This window comes from Podarcis muralis, chromosome 15 (genome assembly GCF_964188315.1).
Source record: "Podarcis muralis chromosome 15, rPodMur119.hap1.1, whole genome shotgun sequence".
Taxonomy (NCBI): domain Eukaryota; kingdom Metazoa; phylum Chordata; class Lepidosauria; order Squamata; family Lacertidae; genus Podarcis; species Podarcis muralis.
In genome coordinates this window covers 30,891,560-30,902,303 of record NC_135669.1, presented here as the reverse complement: position 1 = coordinate 30,902,303, position 10,744 = coordinate 30,891,560, and the positions used below count along the sequence as shown (strand labels likewise).

General features: G+C 45.0%; 1 long non-coding RNA gene and 1 pseudogene across 1 annotated transcript; one reads left to right on the top strand and one right to left on the bottom strand.

Annotated features, from left to right (window-relative positions):
* Positions 1-339: 339 nt before the first annotated feature.
* Positions 340-7,136, bottom strand: LOC144325634 (uncharacterized). Its single transcript, XR_013390823.1, has 2 exons — positions 6,199-7,136; positions 340-2,278 (listed from the first exon to the last, which is right to left on the bottom strand). It is a non-coding gene; the product is annotated as an uncharacterized LOC144325634 (long non-coding RNA).
* Positions 7,137-7,235: 99 nt separating this feature from the next.
* Positions 7,236-7,363, top strand: LOC114586003 (U2 spliceosomal RNA; annotated as a pseudogene).
* The last annotated feature ends 3,381 nt before the right edge of the window (positions 7,364-10,744 follow it).

The window sequence follows — 10,744 nt, the reverse complement described above, 5'->3', positions numbered from 1 at the left end:
AATAGTATATGTAGGTATCAATAATACCTTTCACGCTGGAGTATGACTTCTGCCCCGGGAAGGAATCGAACTCGCGTCAGTCTCGCAGCACCATCCTCATTGTTATTATTAGGTCGCTTTAAGAATACTTTTTATAGTGTAAATTAAAATAACCTCTAGCACAGAAAGAAATCGAACCCACGTCCCTCTCGTAGCACCATTCTTAATATTATTATGTCACTTTAAGAGTACTTTTTACAGTGTAAAATAACTTCTACTGAAGCCTTATTTACCTAGGGATCCATCAGCCACGCCATCCCCGGACCTTGGAGGGAACAAAAGTACCAGGAAAGCAAAATCTTCTTTGGAGAAAAAGTTTATTAAAATCTGTCCACAGAAACATTCTGTACACAGAGACAGCCAGCTAGATAGCTCCTGAAAATACACTGGCTGTAAAGAAATACGCATCTACAGACTTCTTATACTCTTCTGAACACTCTCCCCCCTCCCATACCTTCTCAAATTATTCCCTTACATAGCACATCTATATTGCTTGCTAAACACATTTTATTGCTTGCTAAACATTCCTGTCTTTATGCTAGCTAAGCAATCTCTCCTCTCTCCTTCGTACACGTGTCTTCATCTTTGCATTAGTAAGCATAAGGCAGGAAAAGGGGCCTCTTTAAGCAGCTGGGTAGGAAATGAACTTTTGACCTGCCCGCCAAATTTAGTAGGTCTGGTTAGTTACTGCTAACAGCAGCGGTTTCTTGCTAGCTGACTAGGCAGGAAACGACCTCCTGACCTGTCTGATCAGAAATAGCAAGAAACTGCTGTCTTTGCTAACTGTCTGGCCGAAATTTGCAGAAGTAAGATTAGCTCAGAGATTTACTTAGGAATTTACTGCAGATAGTATTCACAAAGTACAGAGCTTAGAAAATATTGAGAGAAACCTTTCCCATCTCCCTTTAATTGAGAGAAACCTTTCCCATCTCCCTTTACTCCCTCCTCTTCTTTTGAACAATCTATTACTTAGATTCGTTCTGGGGTAGGGGTCTATATTCTCTCATAAAAACAATCACACACAGATCCATTGTGCGAGACATCATCTTTTCCATCATATGTTGCAAGCATTGCATCAAGCAGGGAATACAAAAGCAGAAAAGCAATAGAAGCATTATTGGGCCTATCACCATAGTAAATATCCTCCCCATCCATCCACCTGGGAAGATGCCGTCCAACCAAGACATATCCCAGCCCTCCCAGGTTTGTACAGGGACATATGCTACCTTTTCAAAGCTTGCTGCCAGATCACGAATAGCCTCGCCATGGTCTGAAATGTTGAAGCAACATGCTCCATTTCAGCCATTTGTAACCACCTATTGTAGGAGTTATGGGCACCCCACTCAGTCATCAAACGGGAAATGTCGGCAAGGGAAGTCGGGGGACTTTTCCTTGGCTGTGCCAATACGCATGTGGGTTCTCCAACTAAAAAGAAAAGGAGAATCATCAAAGGTATAGATGGATTACGTTTCTTCCCACAAATATGATACCGTTCATGCCAACCAAAAATACAGGAGCATCCAAACAAGCAGGCCGGTACATATCACTCCTACCCACCATCCCCAATATCTCCATGGTTCCTCCCACCAATATTCAGTCATGGTGGGTATCGTGTCAGTCACTCAAGAGTATGTGTGTAACTACCTCTAAGGCCCACTGGGTGTATGGTACTTCGATGAGTGGGAGAAAGAGAAGCACCTCCTGGAGGGGGGTTTGGTGAGAAATAAAAAGCAACACACCCACAAGAATAGACTGCTGCTAAAACTCTAGCCTGGTGAGGAGTCAAATGCCCAATGGGGTGGTCCCCTTCCCAAATTATTGTAAGTCTCGCTCTGTCCCTATATTGTGGTAGGATATTCTCAGGTGGGTGAGTTCGTAGAACAGGTACGTTGGGAGCGCTGCCCGCGGGCGCCCCTCCCATCCAATTCTCCAGCTGTGCGTAGAGATATCAGTTTCCGGTGTGATATCAGCAGAGCGGTCGTCAGCGGAGGGTCTGGAGATGGTCAGCCGAAGGGGTTAATCAGGATTTAACTGCACAGTCCAATCTGTAGTGGTCACTCTGGTGTGGTGGACCCAAGGGGTGATGCCGGCGAATTTCACGGCAGTGGGTGTGGAGAGCAGGACGGTATAAGGTTCCAGCATGGTTGTAGCTGCGTCCGTGCCCAATCGTTTACCCACACTTCATCACCTGGCTCGAACTGATGCAGCCAACACACAGGGGTTGCGAGCCTGGGTCCACCTGTTGAGACAAAAGAAAACTCGGAAGAACATCTGGACTTAATTATTCAATTGCATATCTTGGCTAGCATATGGAGTTAACATTCTAACATATGGAACTGGTCTTCCAAACAGAATTTCAAAAGGTGACAGGTGGGTTCGCTTTGACGGGAGACTGCGGACCCTGAGTAATGCCAGAGGTAACATTGTCACCCAATTAGACCCAATTTCCTGTGTCAGCTTGGATAGCTGATTCTGGGGTCTGTATGCTGTATGCAACTTTCAGTTGATCTGGAGCGCTTTTGCCAGTCCCTGTAGGACTGCATGAACAAATGCTGGTCCATTGTCAGATCCTATGGACCTTGGCAATCCATAGCGAGGGATGATTTCCCTAAGCAGGCACCTGGTTACTTCAAATGCCTTTTCAGTCTTTGTTGGCCATGCTTCGGCCCTCCGGTGTAGGTGCACACTGCCACCAGCAGGTAGCGGTGTAGTCCACAACGGGGTAATTCAGTAAAGTCCACGACAAGATCTTCCATAGGTGCAGTTCCACTGTGCTGAATCCCTGGGGGAGCCAGTGGTCTGGCTCTGGGATTATTCTTTTGACACAGCAGGCATTTCCTGGAAATCTGGGCTGCCAGTTGGTAGAGGTGGGCTATATAGAAGCACTTCTCCAGCTGCTTGGTTGTAGCATCTGGTCCTATGTGGGTTGAATCATGGTATCTCTGAGTAATCTGCCGAGAAAGGACTCTGGAATCCATATCCTGTCATCAGGGGTAAGGTACCATCCTTCTTTGGACAATGTCAGCTCCTGAGCATCTGCAGTGTCCCTTTCCTGCTTCGTATAAGCTGGCTTGTCAGTGGTGCTTAAAATCTCTTCTGGGACCAGTGCTCCAATAACCGAGGCGGGGGCCAGTTCCCGGGCTGCTTCTTTGGCCACTTTGTCTGCCAATCGATTTCCTCTGGCCACTTCTCCTGGTCCAGTCTTGTGTCCATAACAATGGATAACTGCCACTGCCTCGGGCTCCCATACAGCATCCAGAAGGTTCAACAAGGCTTGTGGGTGGGCCACCTGGCTTCCTCTGGAGGTAAGCAAACCTCTTTCTTTCCATAAGGCTCCATGGGCATGTAAAGTCAGGAATGCATACTTAGAATCTGTATAAATGTTTATCTTCTGTCCCTTTGCCAGGCTCAGGGCTCTGGTAAGCGCAGTTAGCTCTGCCAGCTGGGCCGATGTTCCAGGCAGGAGTGACTTTGCTTCGATCACCTGGTCTTCCAGGGCTACCACTGCATAGCCTGCTTTCCGGTGTCCAACCTCAATGAAGCTGCTTCCATCCATAAACCATGATGGCCACTAGGGGTCTGCTTCATCTTTAAGGTCAGGTCTGCTAGAGTACACCTCATCCATTACTTCAATGCAGTCATGCGTGGGCTCCTCACCTACTCCTACCGGTAATAGGGCAGCTGGGTTGAGGGCGGTGGTAACCTGGAACTTCAAACGCGGGTGCAACAATAGCATCTGGCACTTTCTCATCGTTGCTTGGGAGAGGAAATAGGTACCCTTCATGTCAAGCAGTGCTGGGACTGCATGCGGAGTCACACAAACAGTGTCTTGGCCAAAAGTAAATTTGTCTGCTTTGTTCAGTAGGGTAGCTACTGCCACAACTGCTCTCATGCATGGCGGTAAACCTTGTTCTGTAGGCGTCAGGCGCTCAGATAGGTATGCCACGGGCTGCTGCCAGCTTCCCAATTTTTGGCATAGCACTCCCTTCGCTGTTCCCTGGTCTTCATCCACAAACAGGGAGAAAGGCTTCTCAGGATTTGGGATGCCCAGCGCTGGTGCTTGCTGCAATGCCTTTTTCAAATCCTTGAAGGCATGCTGTTGCTCTTTCCTAAGCAGCCTTGCCCTCCTCTTCTTCTCCTAACGGTGGACTTCCCGTCTTCAGGGCCATCAACTTCTCCTCCTGGTACTTCTCCTTTTTTCTTCTGGGTCTCTTTTTCCCTCTGATTATAAGTGGTTTGAGCCAGTTCTAACATCCACTCAAGGGTGTGGCCCATAAAAACCTTCATTTTTCTTGGTGGATATCGGGCGCTGCTTGGGCTACAAAGGCAGTTTTTATGATAGGGGCATTGGCAGCCTCATCTGGGTCCACAGGGATACACTGGCGGTAGGCTTCCTTCAGCCTCTTTAAGTAGGCTCCAGGGGCCTCCTCTGTCCCTTGTACTATTTCTCTGGCCTCCACGAAGTTGGTGGGTTTTCTGGCTGCCCTCCTCATGCCATTTAAGACATTTTGGCGATAAGTGGTGAGGGCATTTTGCCCTTCAATGATCTAATAATCCCAATTCGGTGTAGTTTCAGGATATCCTGTTGCAACAGCTTGATCTCCTGCCCCCTGCGCTCTCATGTGTGCTCGGGCTTCAGCATGAATTCGCCTAGCCTCTTCTGTAGTTAGCAGGGCATCCATCAAATATTACACATCATAAAAAGTGGGGTTGTATGTTTTAAAAATTCCCTCAAACAGCTTAATGATTTTGGGCAGGGTTTTCTTCAAATGAAGGGTTTTGGTTCTTCCAATTACAAACATCTGCACTAAAGAAGGGGACATGTTGAACTGTATGAGTTCTATTGGGCACCACCCCATTAGGTCCCGCGGGGGCCGGAGGGTCATACACTCTATGGAGAGGCATCACTCTGGCCGCGCCCTTCTCCTGTGCTTTATGTGCCCTATGGAGGGTCACTCTTTTCACTGCCTTCCCCACTCCTTCTGCCACTTTCTTCTCTGTTCCCCTATACATCCCGCTGTTTTTAACATATGGGGACTGACGTCCACTTCTCATAAAGTTCCACATACTTTTTCAAACGTTTTGCCTGTTCCTCTGTTCATATCTTTCCATCACTTGTCAACTTAATCAATCTTCCTACAAATGCCTCATCCTCATCATCCTCTTCTCGTTCCTCCCTTTCTCCATCTTCGCCCAGGTCTTAACAATGCATTGTCCACGGGATTGGGGCTGGGCCATCTGTTCCCTGTGGCGGGGGTGGTGCCAGGGCTGTTGCCAGGGCATAAGGCGGTGGGGGCATTAAAACTTTATCTTCTTCCATCTCTGAATCCTGGAGGACTGGGGGGTTGTCCTCCTGTTTTCCTGACTGAGCAGATACTGCTGCCTGAGACTTTTTGCAGCATGACTTCAGCCAGGGGGGGGGGGTTCTTTTCCACATTGGTCTTCCATGTGGAAATGTAGGGGATTTGATCAGGGTGGACATTCAAAATGTTCTGATATAATGGATTAATGAGTTGCAAATCAAGGGTCCCGGTGGACGGCCAATTTGTTCTTTTGGGTGGGCCAATCTAATTCACAATGTCCTCATCTTCCCCTCTCATCAGCTTGAATCTCCAAAAGCATTTCAAAGGGGTACTTTTACTTTGGCCAGAACCCATTTCTTCCAGATCCTTCGCTACTATTCACAGTAAAAATTCTCTCACACTTCACACACAACAGACCTACAATTGCTCGGCCAAGGGGACACTAAGCCCTGGCCCACACTTGACAACAATTCAGTTACTGGAATATCTGACATGCAACATAACAACATACAACATACAAATCACATCAATATAATTTCAACATGTAACACACTAAACACACCAAAATAACTTCAGCATGCAATACACAAAACACACCAAAATAACTTCAGCATGCAATACTCAAAACACACCAAAAAAATCACAATACATATATATCCCTCCCTCTTCTGTTCCAAATTTTTGCTGGTGGCACTCTCCTGCACAACCAGTCCCCTTTTTACCAAACCTTACTGGTGGCATAACACTGCCACGCCCTTTTTTCCCTTCCTGGTGGCCCTCTGCACAACCAGGTGAGGCTTGATCAGACCTCGCCCCCCTTTTCCTTGGGGGCCCACGCCCTTTCCCTTGGGCTTACCGTTTTCCGCTGCGGACCTGTCCCCTTGGCGCCGTCCTCTTTGTTTTTCTCCCTCAACAAGATGTCTCCACTGCAGGACAGTGTGGCCGGCTTCCCCCACAAAACAGGCGGGGTGCGCGCTGAAGCCTGCAAACGCTGCTGAGCTGTTCACCTTGGTTGAGCCTGGCCCTCTGGTCCGTATTGGGGAGAGGGCTGATCCCGGACGAGCCCCCAAAGAAATGAAGCCTTATTTACCTAGGGATCCATCAGCCACGCCATCCCCGGACCTTGGAGGGAACAAAAGTACCAGGAAAGCAAAATCTTCTTTGGAGAAAAAGTTTATTAAAATCTGTCCACAGAAACATTCTGTACACAGAGACAGCCAGCTAGATAGCTCCTGAAAATACACTGGCTGTAAAGAAATACGCATCTACAGACTTCTTATACTCTTCTGAACACTCTCCCCCCTCCCATACCTTCTCAAATTATTCCCTTACATAGCACATCTATATTGCTTGCTAAACACATTTTATTGCTTGCTAAACATTCCTGTCTTTATGCTAGCTAAGCAATCTCTCCTCTCTCCTTCGTACACGTGTCTTCATCTTTGCATTAGTAAGCATAAGGCAGGAAAAGGGGCCTCTTTAAGCAGCTGGGTAGGAAATGAACTTTTGACCTGCCCGCCAAATTTAGTAGGTCTGGTTAGTTACTGCTAACAGCAGCGGTTTCTTGCTAGCTGACTAGGCAGGAAACGACCTCCTGACCTGTCTGATCAGAAATAGCAAGAAACTGCTGTCTTTGCTAACTGTCTGGCCGAAATTTGCAGAAGTAAGATTAGCTCAGAGATTTACTTAGGAATTTACTGCAGATAGTATTCACAAAGTACAGAGCTTAGAAAATATTGAGAGAAACCTTTCCCATCTCCCTTTAATTGAGAGAAACCTTTCCCATCTCCCTTTACTACCATAGAAAGGAATCGAACCAGCAGCCACCTTATAGCAGGTACACATCGTATTCCCACCACTGCTACTACCCCATTTTTTATTAACATAATCAACATCACTTCTTGGCCTTTTGGCTAAGATCAAGTGTATTATTATTATTATTATTATTGGGGGGGGATAAAAAAAATAAAAAATTATCTGGTAGCACCTTATAGACCAACTAAGTTTATACCAGAACAAAGTTGGTCTATAAGATGCTACTGGACAATTTTTTATTTTTATTTTGACTGCTTCAGACCAACACAGCTACCTACCTGAATCTTTTATTATTATTATTATTATTATTATTATTATTATTATTATTATTATTATTATGGTTGTCACTTTATCCACTGAAAATGACTCAAAGCAACTTGCAGATACTAAAACTCATTAACAACCTGTGAGGTTATCCCTAGTAAACCACACCATGCATTTTAGAGCATAGCCAAGGCACGTTTAGAAAGTGTGCCACTTCCCCTTATGTGGTACAGCAATAAAAATGCTAGCACATTTGCAATGAGATTCCTGCATTGCAGTGAGCTGGGCTAGATGACCCTAGGGATCCCTTCTACGAGTCCTGGGAACAGTAGTTTGCAAAGGGTTCTGGGAATTGTGGCTCTGTGGGGGGGAGAAAGTACAGTTCCCAGGATCCTTTGGGGGAAGCGATGTGCTTTAATTTCTTCACCAAGAGAAGGACCTCCCCTGAAGATCTCAGAGCCTGGGCAAGTGAGGGAATACCATCTTTCAGATAGCTTGGTCTTAAGCCACGTAGGGCTTTATAGGTCAAAACCAGCACTTTGAATTGCGCCTGGAAACAGTGGAGCTCTTGTAGCAAAGGAGTCATCTGCTTCTCTGTAACCAGCCCCTGCAAACAGTTTGGCTGCAGCTCTTTGAGCCAGTCAAAGTTTCTGATCACATTTCAAAGGCAGCCCTTTGGGAGAGCCCTGTAAGCTACCTTGAGCTCCTTGGAAGAAAGGTGGGATATTAAATAAACAAACAAAATGTGCATTTGGTGTGGGACCGCAGTCCTGATCCTGCAAGCGCTTCTTACGTTCTTACGCAGTCCAGCTACAGAAATTGTTTCCCCTTTTACTTGGGTGTGGAAAAACTTTTCCCCACCAGATAATGCAGATCTACAACTTCTACAATCCCTGGCTGTTGGCCATGCTTGTTTTTACTGATAATTTAATTGTTTTATTCTCTTTGTAAACCGCTTCAAGGTTTTTCTGCTACAATTGAGCAGTGTGTAAGTTTTTGGCAACAGCTAAGTCCGTATGGTATAGCTCAGCTAGTAGAGCATGAGAGCCTTAATCTCCAAAATCTATAGCTTTGAACTCTACTGTATCTGTCCCTTAATAACATCAGAGCGGGGATAGCTCAGTTAGTAGATAGTGAGAGACTCTTGACCTCATGGTCACAGGCTCGAGCCCCACATTGGGCAAAAGATTCCTGTATTGCAGGGGGTTGGACTAGATGGCCTTGGTGGCCCCATCCAACTCTACAGTTCTATTATTCTATGAAATAAAAACAGCAGCTACGATAAGTGGCTGCATGAAAGCACCCTCTGGTTAGCAAAAGAGAAGCATATATACACACACAGAGCTTCCTTGCTGGTCCCTGGCCCAGCCATGTTGCTAGACAACACAGAGAGAACAAAGGCACTTTGTCCCCTTTTTCCTCCCCAAAAAAGTGTGCTCAGCATAGCAACGTTTTTCGGTGCAGCGTTCTGAGTGAGATGGCAGGGGGGCCCAGGGTCACTTGTGTGCATGTCGGTATTAACTATTGAAAGCAGAGAGGCCCAGCGCCAGCTATTGTGAGTATTTGTATTCTTTGTCATGAAAGATGTTTACTACGCTCAGCATTTTGCTGATGACACCAAAGTGTCTTTTTTCTCTCCCCTTTCCTTTCCTTTTCTTTCTGTTTCTTTCTTTTTTATAAAGAAAGGAAACACGCACAAACATTCCCTATTCATTAAAACAACTGGTTTTAAAAAAACAAAAATGTCAACACCTCTCCATACAAGTTCAGCTGATCAAGCATTTCGCCAGCACTTTCAGGATGTATACAGAATCTTTCTTGCAATGCTGAACGTACTTTTTTTAAAAAAGCTCATTTTAGCACCCCACATTCATTAAACATAATTGCTTCTTAAAGAATGAAGAAGCATTGCTATACTATTCAGTTTTAAAATAGTTTAAAAGGAACTTTTATTTTATTTGTACACATAAATCTAAGAATAATGAAATAAAAGTTTTATATTATGAGGACCCAGATGTTTATTATTTATTTATTTGTTGGTTTGTTGCATTTATATCCTACCTTTTTCACCAAGGAGCTCAAGTTGACTTACAACCCCTTCTACCCCTCCAAATTCATCCCTGCAACAACCTTGCAAGGTAGGTTAGGCTGAAAGTCAGTGACTGGCCTCCAAGGTCACATCCAGCAAATTTTATTTGGACCCTTATCTCTCCCAGGTCCCAGTTCGACACTACCCACTACAGTATACCACACACAAATCTAGGAATAATAATAAAATTACAATTATTATTATTATCTTTCTTACCTGTTCTTCACCAGAAAGCCCCAGAGTGGGTGACAGCAATGCAAAATACAATATTAAAAACTACTTTAAAACAATTATGCGTACTCTTAAAGACACAAGATGTTGCCCCAACCATTTTTGATTCAATGACACTGAATTTTTTCCAGTATAATGGCTTGTGGTCTATTTGTCAATGTGCCTGGCACTTTGCAAGGGACAAGAAGGCAGGTCCTTGCCCCAAGGAGGTTACAATAAACAAAATGACATAGGGGAAAACACAACAACTGAGGAAAGGGAGGCAGAAATCAGCATCTTCAGTACCTTCAGGGGAAATAAGAATCTGCATATCAAAGAAAAGTGTTTCATATGAATTTAGATTTTTTGCAATCGGCTAATGGGACACACAGCTTCAGTTGTTCCTTTAGGTCAGCCTTTACCATCCTGCTGCCCTTCAGAAATTTAGGACTACAACTCCCATCAGCTCATGGTGGAATACACCGTTCTCACCCTCTTACTCTCCATTTTATCATCACAATAACCATGTGAAGCAGGTTAGGCTGAGAGAAGGTGACTGTCCCAAAGACACCCAGTTAGCTTCATGGTGGAGTGGAGATTTGAACTCACCTCCTGGGCCCTAATCCAACATGCTAACCATTACACCCATGCTGGTTTGGATTGTGCTGTGGGTAGTGGTTTCTGAACATCACCCATTTTTCCTTCTGTGAAATGGGTATTTTGTGGTGCCTTAGCTGCTCAGATTTCCACATGGGCCCAAGAGGGTTGGGGGGACCCCCCTGGTTTTAGCATAAGGAGGCTTATGTGAGGGGAGTTATTGATTTGTGGGGGTTTATGGGTCTTGTTTTTATTATATATTTTGCATTCTCATTTTGTATTTATATGTTGTGAACAAATTTGTGTATACAAATTTAATAAATAACCAACAAATAAATATTGAGCTTCCTATGTTACTTTGCTTCCCTGAGTCAGTGCAGAGTGCATTTCTCATCATAATAGCAACCCAAAAGTGAGATTTCCAGAC